The sequence below is a fragment of the Nycticebus coucang genome, chromosome 10, assembly GCF_027406575.1.
Source record: "Nycticebus coucang isolate mNycCou1 chromosome 10, mNycCou1.pri, whole genome shotgun sequence".
Classification (NCBI taxonomy): domain Eukaryota; kingdom Metazoa; phylum Chordata; class Mammalia; order Primates; family Lorisidae; genus Nycticebus; species Nycticebus coucang.
In genome coordinates, this window is record NC_069789.1 from 102,680,025 (window position 1) to 102,698,284 (window position 18,260).

An 18,260-nucleotide genomic window follows, 5' to 3' on the forward strand; every position below is an offset into this window, starting at 1 on the left:
AAGTTTATCCAGATTGAGTATTTGGGAATAATAGGATCCCAGAGAGGAGATAAAATTATTAATGAAAAGTAATAGGCAGGTTAAATCCCTAAAATAAAGCATCCTAGAGGTTCTGCAGATGGTTTTGCCTTTTAGGTTTTCTCCTTAATGTATTTAGAAAAGGATTTTTCTTATGAAATGAAGTGAATTAATTAAGTAATAATTCGACTTTATTAACAACATGCAAATGCCAAATTAGATTGCCTGATCAACATGAAGTGACCATGGTGTTCTAGCAAAGAGGGAGAAAGCCAAAGATAAAGTCTTAAAGTGAGTAAATGCATGACTTCCATCAGATTTTGTAAAATATGTAACACAGATCTCCATTAATGTCTCTTTGGGATCCAGAAGCCCAAATAAAGAACACCTGTAAAGACAGTCAAGCCGGTAAGGAATCCAAGGAAGCAGAATCAGGGGGGAGGGAGGACCCTGCTAGGGCTTCCTTCTTTGGCATCCTCACCAAATTATCTGCAACTTTTTCAGACTACAAGTCATTTGCATATTTTGAACCTTTCTCACTAAAACTATGCTCTACCATCTACCTAGTTTCTAGTCCAAAATGGTCTGTTAGGTTAGAACAAATGTTTCTATGACATCGATGAGCTCATTTGTGATCAGTAAACAGGAGACTGAACTCAGTGTAACATGGACTTGTTCTGGCTCCCAGGCATGAACTCTGGAATAACAGAAATAAAATTTGAAGTCTAAGGAGAAAAGGGGAAAAGTTCTCAGTCATTTCAGCTCAATTTTTGAAGAAATAAAAAAAGTGCCTGCACCTGGGGCTCGTCCCCAGAGTGCCATGCCCCGAGCTTTGCATGATGCTGGGCCCCAGCAGGTTGCACTTCCTCCTGTGCTTAGAGTTCCTCTTCCACCTGCTTTGTTCAACACTCAGAAGCCCATATTCCTCCTTGATTGTTTCTGTGCATTTTTAACATCCTCTGAGGTGGCCTTCACGACATGATAAGTTGCCTGGCTAGGCTGTCCAGGTTATCTCTGGAGGTGCAATTACTGTTTTTGTTAGTGCTTTAGTGACACATTTTGAGTTCATCCCTGATCTTATTTTGACTATAATTTCTTGCTCTTTTTAGTGAACATTTTTGCAGAATGAATTGTTTTTCAGGAATATGTATTTTGTGTTATAGTAGAAATCCCGTACTTTGCAATCAGTAAATGCTTAATAAATGCTGCCAGATTATCTATAATTAACTATCACAAGAATTTTAAGAAGTGATTCCAAGAAATGACTGTCATAAGAATGAACCTAATTATAAGAATTGAGCAAGGTCTGGGGCGGCACCTGTGGCTCAGCGGATAGGGCGCTGGCCCCATATGCCGAGGGTGGTGGGTTCAAACCCGGCCCTGGCCAAACTGCAACAACAACAAAAAAATAGCCAGGCGTGTGGCGTGCGCCTGTAGTCCCAGCTACTTGGGAGGCTGAGGCAAGAGAATCGCCTAAGCCCAGGAATTGGAGGTTGCTGTGTGACGCCACTGCACTCTACCAAAGGCAATAAAGTGAGACTCTGTCTCTACGAAAAAAAAAAAAAAAAGAGTTAACATGATGTTGGCATTCCTTAAAAAAGCACGACGTAGGGCTTGGCACCTGTGGCTCAAGCGGCTAAGGCACCAGCCACATACACTTGAGCTGGCAGGTTCAAATCCAGCCCAGGCCCGCCAAACAACAATGACAGCTGCAAGTAAAAAAAAAAAAAAAAAGAATTGAGCAAGGTCATTTGACTCTTGAGAGTGCAGAATCTCTAAAACTCATTTGAATTTTCATGATACATTTCTCTCTCTTGTTCTAGAGACATTGAAGCTAGCTTTTCATGTTCAAGGACTGATGAGCAACGATCCATGAGTTTTTGAAACTGAGTAACAAAAAACTGTATTTGTTTTTCAGACCATTTAGAAATTTTAAGAAGCTGCTGGTCACAAAAGGCACGCCCAACAAATTGCAGTCCCACTGGCAACTCCTGCTTTAAGAGTGCCATGGGGATACTCACTGCTGGCAATCCTGCTGTATTTACAGCCTGTGTAAGAATATCATCATAGGCACTTCATGTTCTGTTGTCTTCCTGGATGAACTCCAAGTATGTCACTGCTTCACTCAAGGTGATAGGAGTGAGCAAAACATCTACTCTAGAGTTAAAAATATTCACAAAATCATTAGCAATGAGGCATCTCACTTTCTGTGCTTTAATGAAATAATTCTCACAGTTTTCCTTTAATAAGAAAAAATTTCCTGAGAATTCTTCCTCTCACCACATCGCTGAACTCTTCTCATCTGGTTACAGTATACATGGCTTCAGTGGGTACATCAATGTCACATCTGTGACCATATTCTAGCCCATCAAATCTTGCCATATTTGATGCTACTTCTGATGTGCACAATATTGTAGCAGACAACTAAGTAACTGGTGTGGAGAAGGGATACATCGATTATCTTTGGTTCTCTCAGACTCAAGGAGGTCACCAGCTTTGGATCAAAGAGATCATACTCATTTGATAACTCTGTACAAGATACTCCTTTGGAATTCCCATACATATTTTGCTCACATCTGTCAAACTGGGGAGTGTGAATGGTTTAAGAGGATCTTGTGGGCGGCGCCTGTGGCTCAGCGGGTAGGGCGCCGGTCCCATATGCCGGAGGTGGCGGGTTCAAACCCAGCCCCGGCCAAATTAAAAAAAAAAAAAAAAAAAGAGGATCTTGTATTGTGGCAGAATCTTTGGGGTCAGGCCCAGCCAGTGTACCCAACACAATTGCAGCATCACCCACATATCAGGTTAAGATTCCTGGCACATCCATTGAATTCATCAGGGGAATGAGACCGTGATGGGAAACTAAGCCATAGCTTGGTGTGATAGTCACAAGTCCATGGTGGGCAGCAGAATTTCTGGACTTAAGAAGGAAATGGGAGTTTTAGAGAAGCCAGTGGTACTAGAAGCAATTCTCCTACCTGTACCTTTTAGGACAATACAGTCTTTAGAATTTGTCAAGTATAGAAAATGGGTGAAACCGCAGCTTTCTCCCCATTCTATTAGTACACCTGGCTACATCTCCAGGTTACATTCAGTTGGCCCATCTTACAGCACTGTGTGCCCTGAACTATGCAATGTGGACACAGGGGTTAACTACGAACAGGCTGCAGTAACAGCGCCTGGAACCTTGCAGTAAAATCAAATTTCTACCCCTCAACCTGCTGAATGAGAAAATATGGGAATGGGAACCAGTAATCTGGTTCAACAAGGTTTTCAGATGAATCTGATATACATTCAATTTGATAACCTTGTTCTAATGGTCTCTCAACATCCGCACCACTGGTATTTGGGGGCACATGCTTCTTGCTCTGGAAGCTGCTCTGTGCACGATGTCAGCAGCATCCTGGATCTACCCACTAGAGGCCAATAGTGTGTGCTCAGTTGTGACTCAAATGTATCTTCAGACTTTGCTAAATGTTCCATAGTAGTGCACATTGAGCCAAAATCAAAACCAAGATCAAACATAATGATCATAATTTCATGTCCCTATTTAGACAGAATAATTGGCTCACAATATATGTCTAACAAAATTAGACACATTCCTACTGGAACCTAGGATTTTTGCTGCTTGAGGAAAGAGTTCTCCCATTGTCTGGCTGGTATCATGTGTGCCAAGCTGATAATTGCTATAGAATTTTGTTCCTTAGCAAAAGCTGGCCCAGGAATGAAGCTCACAAATGAAAAAACAGATAAATGAGCAAATGATAAGGAGCAGAGCCAAAGCCTGAATCAACTGTACCTGGGACTGGAATCACCTCTGGATACTATAGTTACATGAACCTAATAAGTTTCATCTTTCCTTTAAACTAATTGAGATTGAATTTTTATTTCCCTCAAAGTGCTGATACTACTTTAATCATGGTTGCTTGCACCAGCTTTTTCATATTTTTCTCATATTTCCTCTTATTCCTTTTCCCAATTTATCATTCCTAAACAATAGTTTTGAACTTATGATTTTCCTGTTAGTGTCCTTAACTTGATGAACCTCAATTTACCCATGACTTTTACTAGGACTTCTGTAGGAATGACTTTCAGAAATAAATGTTCAACCACAAAATATAAGGACTTCCAAACTATTTTTGTGAGAGAATGTATGTGCATGGATACCCATTGTATGATTTTTGCAAATATGTAAACATGCATAGTTTGCCCTTTTCCATGATGAGTATGTTCCAAGACCCCCAGTGTGTGTCTGAAACCACAGACAGTACGAAACTCAACTGCGTCAGTTGGACCATGTTTCTGTTCATGTCTTCCACCCACAGATTTAAGGCCTTTCCCGTCTTAGCTAAGTAGTGATCATGAGCTGTGACCATAACTTGCAGTTTGAGATGCAACACAAGCATGAATTGCTTCCTCTTCACAATTTTATGGCTAGAAGAATCATACTTATTGAAGATCTTAGCAACCTCAGCATACTTTTTTTCCCCTTCCTTATTAAGTAAAGAACGTTTACCTTTCACTTAAAGGAAGCTCGTCTTTGCCATATTCAAATTGCCAGCATTGCTACTCTTGTACTTAGGTGCCACTACTAAGCAAAATAAGGACAACTTGAACACAAGCACTGCAAAACTGCAATAGTCCATCTGTTCACTGAGCCACCTACAAAGTGACTTGAAACCATAGATAATAAATGTCTCTTTTTCAACATTTTAGTTAGTAATTTTGTATAAGCAAAATAGAGAAAGCAACATAAAGAACCACCTTTTACTAAAAAGACAGCTTTGAAAAATGCATCCATTCACGATTGAAATAAATTTCAAATATCGTATTTCATCCATAAATATTTCAACATATATTTCTAAATTATAAATATTTTTATATAACTTCAACTACATTATTTTTTCACCACCTCAAAAGTAAAAAATTCAATAATTCCATTAAAAAGTAAAAGATCTGAAGACAATTCTCTAAAAAAGACATGTAAATGGCCAACAGATATATGAAAAAATGCTCACCATCACTAATCATCTGAGATATTCAAATCAAAACCACAATGAGATATGAACTCACCCTGGTCTGAACGCAAGACAAAATACAACAAATTTTTGTGAGAATGCAGAATGTAAAAAGTACATTCATTATGAAAAACATTATGGAGGTTTGTCAAAAGGTTAAACAGGATACTATATGATCCAGCAATCACACTACTGGGTATTATCCAAAGAGGTAAAAAAAATTAGTGTATCAAAGGGATACCTACCTGCACACTCTTGTTTACTGGAGATCTACTCACAACAGCTGAGATATGGAATCAACCTAAGTGTCCACCAACAAACATATTAATAAAGAAAAGGTAGTATATATACATAATGAAATAATTTTTAACCATGAGAAAGAATGAAATTCTATCATTTGTACCCATATGGATAGAACTGAAAGTCATTGTGTGAAATAAGCCTAGCACAGAAAGAAAAAGATTACATGTTCTCACTCATACATGGGAGCTAAAAAAGTTCACCTTGTGGAGGTAGACTGTAGAATGGTAGCTACCAGAGGCTGGAAGGGTTGGCAGAGGGGATGATGAGAGATTAATTAATGGGTACAAAGACATAGTTAAACAGAAAGAATGAGTTCTCACGTTCAGTAGCACAGTAGTATGACTATAGTAAATAGCACTTTATTGTATATTCCAAAATAGCTAGAAGAGAGGATTTTAAAGGCTACCCACACAAACAAATGGTAAATGTTTGAGGTGATGGGTATCTTAAATGCCATGATTTTATTATTGCATCTTGTATACATGTATCAAAATATTACATATATCTCATAAATAGGTACAATTGTGTCAATAACAATAAAAAAATTATAAACTGAATCCACATACATACATTATGAACAAGACAGATAAGTTATAGAAAGGAACAAAACTTTGTTTTCCAGCTTGAAAATAAATGATTCAAACTCACAACATTACTATTATAAAAGATATAAAAGACCAAGACCACCACTATAAGGGTCGGGACATCTGGCCTAGTCAGCAGGATACAACAGGACACTGGGGACATGGACCAAAGGGGACAAAGGACACTTGGAAGTAAGTGAAGCCTTCGGTAAACAGTGGCAGGAAGTCCCAAAGGGAAACTCTGCTCAGAGAAAGAGGGACCTTTGACCATACTAGAAACAAAGGAACTCCTCTCGGAATAAGTGAGGCCTTTGGTAAATAATAAGCAAAGACACTTAGAGAAAATAATGGGTAACTTGCTGTTTGGGGAGTCACGAGAATTAGAAACTGAAGAAGAAGGGTTTGTTTGAGCAGAATTTGAAAGTGAGGAGAATAGTGAGGTTCAGTAGGAAATTAGACCTGAGGAGAATTGGGAACCAGGAGCTATGAAGGTTTTTCTGGCCCTTCCTGTGGGAGGAAGTATGTGATACAGCCATGAATAAGCAAGAAAATACCCCAATGTCCATTATGGCAGCTCAGAATAAACAGTTGGAAGATGAGTTGAAGAGTCTCACAGTTAAAAATGCTAACATATCCTTCAACACAAGGGTTTGTCTGGGCGTTGAGAGCGCCTTGGGTCAGGTCCGTTAGTCTGTCACACCTACCTTCAGCAGCCTCCCCTCTCCTGCCTACAAGTGGCAGGAAGCGTGGTGGGGGGCCGTGGTGGAGAGCTGAGCAAGAACCAGGGAGGGGATGGGTGACGCTGTGCGGTGCCACCCCCTCCCCGCCTGCCTTCCCCGAGCTCAGGGACCCGCTGCCTCCTCACCCCCAAGCCAGGACTGGGGACTGAGGTCAGTGGCAGCATCTGCTGAGTGGCTGGGTCTGCAGTGACCCTTGTCCCAGGGGTGATGTGGTTGCGGACGTAGGGGGCCATCCAGGCTGGTCCAGGAGTGCAACCTCGGCGGGGTGGGCGTGCACCTCGCTCTCAAAATAAATAAATAAATAAATAAATAAATAAATAAAAATAGTTTATAATGTTTACGTGAATCACTCAACATTGCCCTCAGTGCCTCCCTGTGTAGATGATCCACCTGTGACTTCTATTATGAAGGCTTTATTAGGGGGCAAGAAAACAGTGACTTCACTTTTGAAGATACTATAGGGCTTTTCCCAGTCACAGTTACTAACATCTCTCATAGCCTGGAGCACCCTCAGTGGCCGGCAAAGACTACAGACTATGGGTCTGGAGACCTACCCACTCATCAGCAACTAAAGCCCATCCAATCCCTTTTACACACCACCCCAGGTAGTGCCACTTTAGATTTACCAGCATGTGATAATGTTCTTTTGCTTTCCAACATGGGAGTAAAGAAATTAAAAACAGGAATATGTGGTCCTATTCCCCCCAGATACCATTGGGTTAAAGTAGTTTAACATCTTATGGAGTGTTTGTCCACAGAAGTGTTATTCATAGTAACTTCTTAGCGGAAATACAGATCAGGATTTCGGTAAACCAACCAACTCAAATTTTAGCCAGACAAAAGATTGCTCAATTGCTAATCCTGCCAACTGCACCAGATGTCGAGACCCCTACGGCACTGGTCTCGGTCGCAGCAGGAACCAGGCGTGACACTAAGGTTAGCCAGCCTCCCTCAAGCTTGTACTTCTGATCTGTGTCACACCTGGTTCCTTCCTGCGGTGACCAAGACCAGTGCCATAGGGGTCGCCACACAGAAAGAACTCTAGGTATCAGTAATGCTGTTCATCATTGTACCTGGAGATCAAAGGCCAATGAAAATAGGCAAGAAAATGTAATAAATGATACTAGAATTAAAATAAAACAAGCGGAATTTCCATATTTAGAGATATTATGAGAGTATACGGTACACTAAAAATACCCAAAGTATCTATAAACATTAAACTTAAATTTAATTTGCATAAATACTGGTAGCAAAGTCAAAATTATTTTTTAATATGCAGTAGACTCCCCTTATCCATTGTTTTCTTTCTACAGTTTTAGTTGCCCAAGGTCAACTGCAGTGTAAAATTGGAAAATTCAAGAAATAAACCATAATTTTTAAATTGTCCACTGTTCTGAGTAGCGTAATGAAATCTCATCCCAGTCACTTGTTTCTGACTGACATGTGAATCACACCTTGGTCCAGCCTATCCACGCTGTATACGCTACCCGCCCGTTAGTCACTTAGTAGCTGGCAATGTTGTCAGATAAGCTATAAAGGTCTCACGGCGCTGGGTGGCGCTGGTCTGGCTTGGGCACCGCCGGGTCCGTCTGCAGGAGGATGTTCCCTGGTTCTTGGCTCCCAGTGCCAAGAATGAGTGCTGGTGCCTGGCTGATGACAAGTGATCACAAATACAAAACGATCACAATCAACATGCATTTATCACACAAACCGTAAGGAGACTATGTCTCAACGAGAAACATGGCCTCTCCCTGAGTGAAGAAAAGACGCTGAGTCTGAGAACCCACCTTCTTTCATAAGCTAACTAAGCTGATTAGTTTGCTCCCTCTTTCCCAGGGAGGATTGGCCCTGGCCTCCCTCCTTTAGGTTGGGGTTACAGAACCAAACTTCTCAAGAGTTATGAGTCTTTTCTCAAACGTTCCCAAAGAGGTCCATGGAGGTCCATCGAAATTAGCAGTTTTCATTATATAATGAGCCAAATTAGCCCAGGTCAGTGTAAGGTCACTGGGTGCTCCTCATTCTCTGTTCCGACTGGGGAACAGTCTCTTGGTGCTTACTCTCTACCCTTAACTATTCCCCTATGTCTTCTGCCCCATCAAGGAGAAAAACTGAGAGGGGTAGTATGTCTCCTCCTGCACCTGGCCGCTCCACCCTACCTGTCTGAGAGAAAAGCTGGGGCCGGGATGTCGTGTCTGCCCCCTCAGGCACAGCAGCCAGGCAGGGCAGGATGGGCCGGTGTGTCGCAGTGACAGCGGTGCCGGAGGGAGCGCTGAGGTCCTGCAGGTTCAACACCAGCCTGGCCGTGCTCTGCACCACCCAGCAACCATGCTGTGTTCATGTAACTCCTACTTCACTTGATAATGGCTCCAAAGCACAGGAGTCGTGATGCTGGTCATTCAGATATGCCAAAGCAAAGCCATAAAATGCTTCCTTTATCTGAAAAGGTGAAAGTTCTCAACTTAAGAAAAAAAGATGTACACTAAGGATGCTATGATCTACAGTAAGAACGAAACTTCTATCCACGAAAACGAGTAGAGAAAAAATAAACATTTTACAAATTTTGCTGTCCCACCACAAATTGCAAAAGTAGAGACCAGAGTGCCTGAGAAGTGCTTAGCTAAAATTTCAAAAGACCAGGAGGAGGGTGGGCATGTGGGAGGAACCTCACCAAATGTGCATAGTGCAATAGTACATTTCAAAACTGTTAAGAAAAGAGTATAAATTTATAGCACTGCAATCCTTCCTCAAGAGAATGGAAAGAGAGGAAGTTAACAACTTAATGGGACATCTCAAGCATCTGGAAAAGGAAGAACATTCCAACCCCAATCCCGGTAGAAGAAAATAAATAACCAAAATTAGAGTAGAATTAAATGACATTGAAAACAAAAAGATTATACAACAGATCAATAAATCAAAAAGTTGGTTTTTTGAAAAGGTCAATAAAATAGATAAACCTTTGGCTAACCTAACCAGGAAAAACAGAGTAAAATTTCTCATTACATCAATCAGAAATGACAAAAATGATATAAGAACAGACTCCTCAGAAATTCAAAAAATCTTTAATGAATATTACAAGAAACATTATTCTCAGAAATATGTAAATCTCAGAAGGAAATTGACCAATACTTGGAAGCACTGTCACCTTCCAAGACTTAGCCAGAATCAAGTGGAACTGTTGAACAGGCCTATATCAAGTTCTGAAATAGCATCAAGCATACAAAATCTCCCTAAAAAGAAAAGCCCAGGACCAGATGGCTTCACGTCAGAATTCTACCAAACCTTTAAAGAGGAACTACTACCTATATTACTCAACTTGTTTCAAAATACACAAAATGAAGGAAGACTACCAAACACATTCTATGAAGCAAACATCACCTTGATCCCCAAACCAGGAAAAGACCCAACAAGAAAAGAAAATTATAGACCAATATCACTAATAAATATAGATGCAAAAATATTCAACAAGATCTTAACAAACGGAATCCAGCAACACATCAAACAAATTATACATCATGACCAAGTCAGTTTTATCCTAGGGTCTCAACACTGGTTCAATATATGTAAATCTATAAATAAAATTCAGCACATAAACAAATTTAAAAAAAGACCAAATGATTTTCTCAATTGATGCAGAAAAAGCTTTTGATAATATCCAGCATCCCTTCATGATCAGAACACTTAAGAAAATTGGTATAGAAGGGGCATTCCTTAAACTGATAGAGGCCATCTACAGCAAACCCACAGCCAATATCATATTAATTGGAGTTAAATTGAAATCATTTCCACTCAGATCAGGAACCAGACAAGGTTGCCCATTGTCTCCACTGCTCTTTAACATTGTAATGGAAGTTTTAGCCATCACAATTACAGAAGAAATAGCAATCAAGGGTATCCATATAGGGTCAGAAGAGATCAAACTTTTGCTCTTCGCAGATGATATTATTCTATATCTGGAAAACACCAGAGTTTCTACTAAAAAAAACTCTTAGAAGTGATCAAGGAATACAGCAGCATCTCAGGTTGCAAAATCAACATTCATAAATTGGTAGCCTTTATATACAACAACAATAGTCGAGCTGAAAAAACACTTAGGGACTCTATTCCATTCACAGTAGTGCCAAAGAAGATGAAATATTTGGGAGTTTATCTAACAAAGGATGTGAAAGATCTCTATAAAGAGAACTATGAAACTCTAAAAAAAGAAATAGCTGAAAATGTTAACAAATAGAAAAACATACCATGTTCATGGCTGGGAAGAATCAACATTGTTAAAATGTCCATACTACCAAAAGCAATATATAATTTTAATGTAATCCCTATTAAAGCTCCACTGTCATACTTCAAAGATCTTGAAAAAACAATACTTTCTTTTATATGGAATCAGAAAAAAACCTCAAATAGCTAAGGCATTACTAAGAAATAAAAACAAAGCTGGAGGAATCACGCTACCAGACCTCAGATTATATTACAAATCGATAGTGATCAAAACAGCATGGTACTGGCACAAAAGCAGAGAAGTAGATGTCTGGAACAGAATAGAGACCCAAGAGATGAACCCAGCTACTTACCGTTATTTAATCTTTGACAAGCCAATTAAAAACATTCAGTGGGGGAAAGATTCCCTATTTAACAAATGGTGCTGGGTGAATTGGCTGGCAACCTGCAGAAGACTGAAACTGGACCCACACCCTTCACCATTAACTAAGATAGACTCTCACTGGATTAAAGATTTAAACTTAAGACATGAAACTATAAAAATACTACTAAGAGAGTTCAGGGAAAACCCTTGAAGAAATCAGTCTGGGCGAGTATTTTATGAGGAGGACCCCATGGGCAATTGAAGCAGCTTCAAAAATACACTACTGGAATCTGATCAAACTAAAAAGCTTCTGCACAGCTAAGATATTTGCAGGTTATGTCTCCAACAAAGGTTTAATAACCAGAATCCACAGAGAACTCAAACGTATAAGCAAGAAAAGAACAAGTGATCCCATTGCAGGCTGGGCAAGGGACTTGAAGAGAAACTTCTCTGAAGAAGACAGGCGCACCGCCTCCGGACATATGAAAAAATGCTCATCATCTTTAATCATCAGAGAAATGCAAATCAAAACTACTTTGAGATATCATTGAACTCCAGTAAGATTAGCCCATATCACAAGATTAGCCCAAAGACCAAAGATGTTGGCATGGATGTGGAGAAAAGGGAACACTTCTACACTGCTGGTGGAAATGAAAATTAATACATTCCTTTTGGAAAGATGTTTGGAGAACACTTAGAGATCTACAAATAGATCTGCCATTCAATCCTATAATTCCTCTACTAGGCATATACCCAGAAGACCAAAAATCACATCATAACAATGATATTTGTACCAGAATGTTTATTACAGCCCTATTCATAATTGCTAAGTCGTGGAAAAAGCCCAAGTGCCCATTGATCCACGAATGAATTAATAAATTGTGTTATATGTACACCATGGAATATTATGCAGCTTTAAAGAAAGACGGAGACCTTACCTCTTTCATGTTTACATGGATGGAGCTGGAACATATTCTTCTTAGTAAAGTATCTCAAAAATGGAAGAAAAAGTATCCAATGTACTCAGCCCTACCATGAAACTAATTTATGGCTTTCACATGAAAACTAAAACCCAGTTACAACCTAAGAATAGTGAGAAGGGGGAAAGGGAGGAGGGCGGAGGGAGGGGGATTGGTGGGATTATACCTGTGGTGCATCTTACAAGGATATATGTGAAACTCAGTAAATGTAGAAAGTAAATGTCTTAGCACAATAACTAAGAAAATGCCAGGAAGGCTATGTTAACCAGTGTGATGAAAATGTGTCAGACGGTCTATAAAACCAGTGTATGGTGCCCCATGATCACATTAATGTACACAGCTATGACTTAATAAAAAAAAAAAAAAAGGAATACAGCAGCGTCTCAGGTTACAAAATCAACATTCATAAATCGGTAGCCTTTATATATACCAACAATAGTCAAGCTGAAAAAACACTTAAGGACTCCATTCCATTCACAGTAGTGCCAAAGAAGATGAAATATTTGGGAGTTCATCTAACAAAGGACGTGAAATATCTCTATGAAGAGAACTATGAAACTCTAAAAAAAGAAATAGCTGAAAATGTTAACAAATGGAAAAACATACCAGAATCAACATTGTTAAAATGTCCATACTACCCAAAGCAATATAAAATTTTAATGCAATCCCTATTAAAGCTCCACTGTCATACTTTAAAGATCTTGAAAAAACTAATACTTCGTTATATATGGAATCAGAAAAAACCTTGAATAGCCAAGACATTACTCAGAAATAAAAACAAAGCAGGTGGAATCACACTACCAGACTTCAGACTATACTATAAATTGATAATGATCAAAACAGCATGGTACTGGCACAAAAACAGAGAGGTAGATGTATGGAAAACAATAGAGAACCAAGAGATGAACCCAAGCTACTTACCATTATTTGATCTTTGAAAAGCCAATTAAAAACATTCAGTGGGGAAAAAATTCCCTATTTAACAAATGGTGCTGGGTGAACTGGCTGGCAATCTGTAGAAGACTGAAATTGGACCCACACCTTTCACCATTAACTAAGATAGACTCTCACTGGATTAAAGATTTAAACTTAAGACATGAAACTATAAAAATACTAGAAGAGAGTGCAGGGAAACTCTTGAAGAAATCGGTCTGGGTGAATATTTTATGAGGAGGACCCCCCGGGGCAATTGACACAGCTTCAAAAATACACTACTGGGACCTGATCAAACTAAAAAGCTTCTGCACAACCAAGAACACAGTAAGTAAAGCAAGTACACAGCCCTCAGAACGGGAGAAGATATTTGCAGGTTGTATCTCCAACAAAGTTTTCATAACCAGAATCCACAGAGAACTCAAACGTATAAGCAAGAAAAGAACAAGTGATCCCATTGCAGGCTGGGCAAGGGACTTGAAGAGAAACTTCTCTGAAGAAGACAGGCACACAGCCTACAGACATATGAAAAAATGGTCATCATCCTTAATCATCAGAGAAATGCAAATCAAAACTACTTTGAGATATCATCTAACTCCAGTAAGATTAGCTCATAGCACAAAATCCCAAGACCAGAGATGTTGGCATGGATGTGGAGAAAAGGGAACACTTCTACACTGCTGGTGGAAATGCACATTAATACATTCCTTTTGGAAAGGTGTTTGGAGAACACTTAGAGATCTAAAAATAGATGTGCCATTCAATCCTATAATTCCTCTACTAGGTATATACCCAGAAGACCAAAAATCATATTACAACAAAGATATTTGTACCAGAATGTCTATTGCAGCCCTATTCATAATTGCTAAGTCATGGAAAAAGCCCAAGTGCCCATCAATCCACGAATGGATTAATAAATTGTGGTATGTGTACACCATGGAATATTATGCAGCTTTAAAGAAAGATGGGGACTTTACCTCTTTCATGTTTACATGGATGGAGCTGGAACATATTCTTCTTAGTAAAGTATTTCAAGAATGGAAGAAAAAGTATCCAATGTACTCAGCCCTACTATGAAACTAATTTATAGCTTTCATATGAAAGCTATAACCCAGTTATAACCTAAGAATATGGGGAAGGGGGAGATGGACAGGAGGGAGGGGGGGAGATGGGCGAAGGGAGGGTGATTGGTGGGATTACACCTACAGTGCACCTTACAAGGGTACATGTGAAACTTAGTAAATGTAGAATATAAATGTCTTAACACACACACAAAGAATAAACAAATAGGAATTCACAAAATAAAAGAGTGTAATTGTCTTACCACAAGTAAGTGAGGTGATGGATGTGTTAATCAGTTTGATGTATGCATTTCACATTGTATATCAAACCAGTACACTGTACCCATAAATGCATCAATGTACACAGTTATGATTTAATAAAAAAAACAAAAAGCATTCAATCTGTGGGTGGATGCCATCAACAGAAACATGTTCCAATTGGCAGCAACTGGGTTCAGAACCATTCAAGGTTTGGGGCATCCCCTGGGGGCCTTAGAACACATCTTATGAATAAGGGGGTGCTACTGTATCTGCTACTTTGTATCCTTTAACCAAAATCTCACCCGTTCCTCCACCACCACCCCTTTCCAGCTCCCAGCAACCACTGTTCTATTCTCTACTTATGCATATTTAAAACCTTTTTAAGATTCCTTTTTTTTTTTTTGAGAGAGAGAGATTATGCAATCAATATCAGAAAAAGCCCATGTCTTGAGGAGCTTATCAGAAGTACACTTCATCTCTGGGCTCAAAGGAGGGTGCAGCAATAAAAACTTCCATAAAGACATGTGCAAATGTTGATTTTTTATTTGGAACAAATATTGGCACTTAGGGAGAGCCTTTCAATAGAAGACAGGTTTAATATACTAAACTACAATGGTGGAAGGCACAGTGTAAATAGCAACCACACCATAGGACTGAAAAAGACATCACAGTATAGTATAGAGATGTCACAGACATGCCATGACTATGTAAGAACTAAGGGAATCCCTGGCCCTCTGAATGTTCACTGAAAAAATTACTAATAAGATGCAGAACAGTTGGAGAAAAAACCTACAAATTCACTGAATGTGTATACATGGGAAACTTCAGAATGAAGACCCAAAAATAGAGTAGAAATTATCCATTTTTATAATTAGGTTCAATTAAGTACTGACAGCTGTGTAGAAACATGACTGAACAAAAAGGGTATGGTCTTAATTATTGTGTTCTGAAGGCCATATTAACCAGTTTGGTGAAAATATTTCAGACTGTATATGGAGCCAGCACATTGTACCTCATGATTGCATTATTGTACACAGCTATGATTTAATAAAAAAGGGGGGGTATGGTCTAATGCTAATAGACTAAGTGGGGAAATCCAGCAATACCTGTATGTCTAGATTCTTCTTGGCCTCTGGGAATATCCATTCATTCCTTCCGGGTGCATAGCAGGAACTTCTCTAGAACAGGACTCTTATGACCTAATGCCAAAGAAAGAAAGAGTGGTAATTTCTAAATCTTTCACTCAGTTCCAGTTGCTGCTGTTGCTGAGAGAAGTCACATTGTATAAGGTAGATTTTTCTCTCCAATATATGTTCTCAATTACATTTTCAATTGTTTGGAATCTTTCCTCATTGGGTTTAAACTTACAGTCATCTTCATGTGAAAGCAAGTCAGACTCAAAATGTAGTCACAGTGTAAAAAAAATAATAATAGCAAATACAGCTGGGGAAGGTCATGCAGAGAGGTTTTTCCTGCTTGTTGACTTAATAACAAAAATTATCAACAAAGATTCTGAAATACCCAAGCTTTGCACAAAGGGCATCATGAACTTAACACAAAAAATACTTCTGCAAAGACATCTGTGCAAGAGCTGCCTGTCTCACCTCTGATGGGCATCACCCTTGTTATTAAGCTTTATAATCATGGATAATTATTTCAGAACTATTTCTGTAATCCTAATTTTTTTCTTTACTTTTCTGTACTATTTCTGTAATCCTAATTTTTTTCTTTACTTTTCATACTCCCTGAATATGCACATCACCCATATGTCCATTGATGTGCTCTATTCCCAAATAAATGTATTTGTCTTCTAGAGAGACTCTCTTTCTGTTTGTCATTTGCCTTGATGTCCTGCACATATGTGGCACAGACTTACTGACCTCCTGCTACAACTGAGACCAAGATTTCACCCTCTATCTTGCTTCCCTCTGGCTCAAATCAGAGTCTAACATGGTCTTGGCAACAATGAATAGTCTCTTCTGGTGAGATAATTTTGTTTTCATACTTTAGGGTTACCTTCTTTGAAAATTCGGTGAGTATGGGGCTAGTGTTGTGATAGTCTTTTGTGCCCTGCTAACTCTTTTGGATTATTTTCAAAAATGAGTAATATTTGAAATTTAGTTCACATCAATTCAACTTTGGAGGTCTTGCTCTTGCATTTTAATGGAAAATAACCCGGGTCATCTACCAGTTTTCCCTGAATTCTGCATTGGGTGTTCTAATAAAAGGTTTATGAAGAAAAATAAATGTTCATGTCAATGACAACTAATGTTAAGTCTCTGCTATTCTCTATGGCTGATCCCAAAAAGAGGATTAGATGTTACCATGTATTAGGGTCTGGGAATACTGTTCAGAGACACAAACGTTGAAATATGGAGAGCTAATCTGAATGATCAATTAAGTAGTAATAATCTTGGATGAAAGTTACTCTTTTTCATATGGTGAAACATTTATCTTCATGATTAGAGACTGACACATGACTCGTTTTTAGTTTTCTCATCTTACATAGCAGATCAGTTAATGACACCCCCTTACATTTTGGAATCATTTGCCACCACATTCCTGCATGGTATGTTAATCTAGGCATACTTGTAATTTTTTTTATTTAAAGAAAATTCAAAAATGTCCGTCACCCTTTTTGTTATGACCAGGGGCTTGCTCTTACTCTGTAAACCTATATTTCTCTTTCTAAATAAACTTCCTTTAATGCTTGCAGAAAAAAAATCATCCTTAAACCACATACTCGTTAAAGCCCAGATTTTTCAGTCAGCAGATTTTAACATTGTCAAAACTTGAAAAAGGCATAGAAAGGAAAGATAGGAGATGAATCCTTAGAATGAACATCTCTGAATTCGTGGTCTAGAAAATGGCAACCTTGCTGAGTCTCTTATGAATGCTTCGAGGGGTGACAGGAAGTCATCAATGTAGACAGAGGTTCTCAGATATTGCAAAGGGAGAATACATATCTAATACATATAGAACCATATCCAGAAATTTGCCTTCCACTTAGATTGGACGTGCCTATAGCAGCTACTGGAGTTTTGATTGTGCCATGACACTTGTTAATCAAAAATCCAAAGGTCAAGAGCTACTGAAGAGAAGGTCATATACAAGTAGGAAATGCTATTTCTCCTAGTAATATCTATGATATGAAGTAATTTTGCCTGGAATATAAGTGGCCATATTTATGATATTTGATTCTGGGATTGGGGTCTGCATTTCTGCAGCACACATGGCATTTTAAAAGCTCTGCCTTCCTGTAAATTAACAGTTCTCAACCTGTGGGTTGTGACCCCTTTGGGGGTCAAATGACCCTTTCACGGGGCTCACCTAAGACCATCCTGCATATCAGATATTTACATTATGATTCATAATAATAGCAAAATTACAGATATGAAGTAGCAATGAAAATAATTTTATGGTTGGGGGTCACCACAACATGAGGAACTGTATTAAGGGGCCATGGCATTAGGAAGGTTGGGAACCACTGCAAGTAAATATCAACATACACACACACACACACACACACACACAAACACACACACACACACATATTGGGCCAGACCAGAAAGGAGAGTAAGGGACAGCAGACAGGAGGGGTGAGATTGACGTACTGAGAACGTTAGGAAGCAGTGACAGGGACTGAGAAGAGAAGGCAGCAGGAGGGAGAAAGGCTGAGTCAGGTGGATAAACCAAAGGCTAGGTTATAGCAGACTGGAAGATAAGCAAATGTTTTATATCAACCTTTTATGCTACACACGTGGGAATAAAGGGGAGGAAGGTGAC

The 18,260-nt window shown here is 39.1% G+C and overlaps 1 pseudogene; it reads right to left on the minus strand.

Moving 5' to 3' along the window:
• Positions 1-1,793: 1,793 nt before the first annotated feature.
• On the minus strand, positions 1,794-6,893 carry LOC128596485 (glutamyl-tRNA(Gln) amidotransferase subunit A, mitochondrial-like; annotated as a pseudogene).
• Between the last annotated feature and the right edge of the window lie 11,367 nt (positions 6,894-18,260).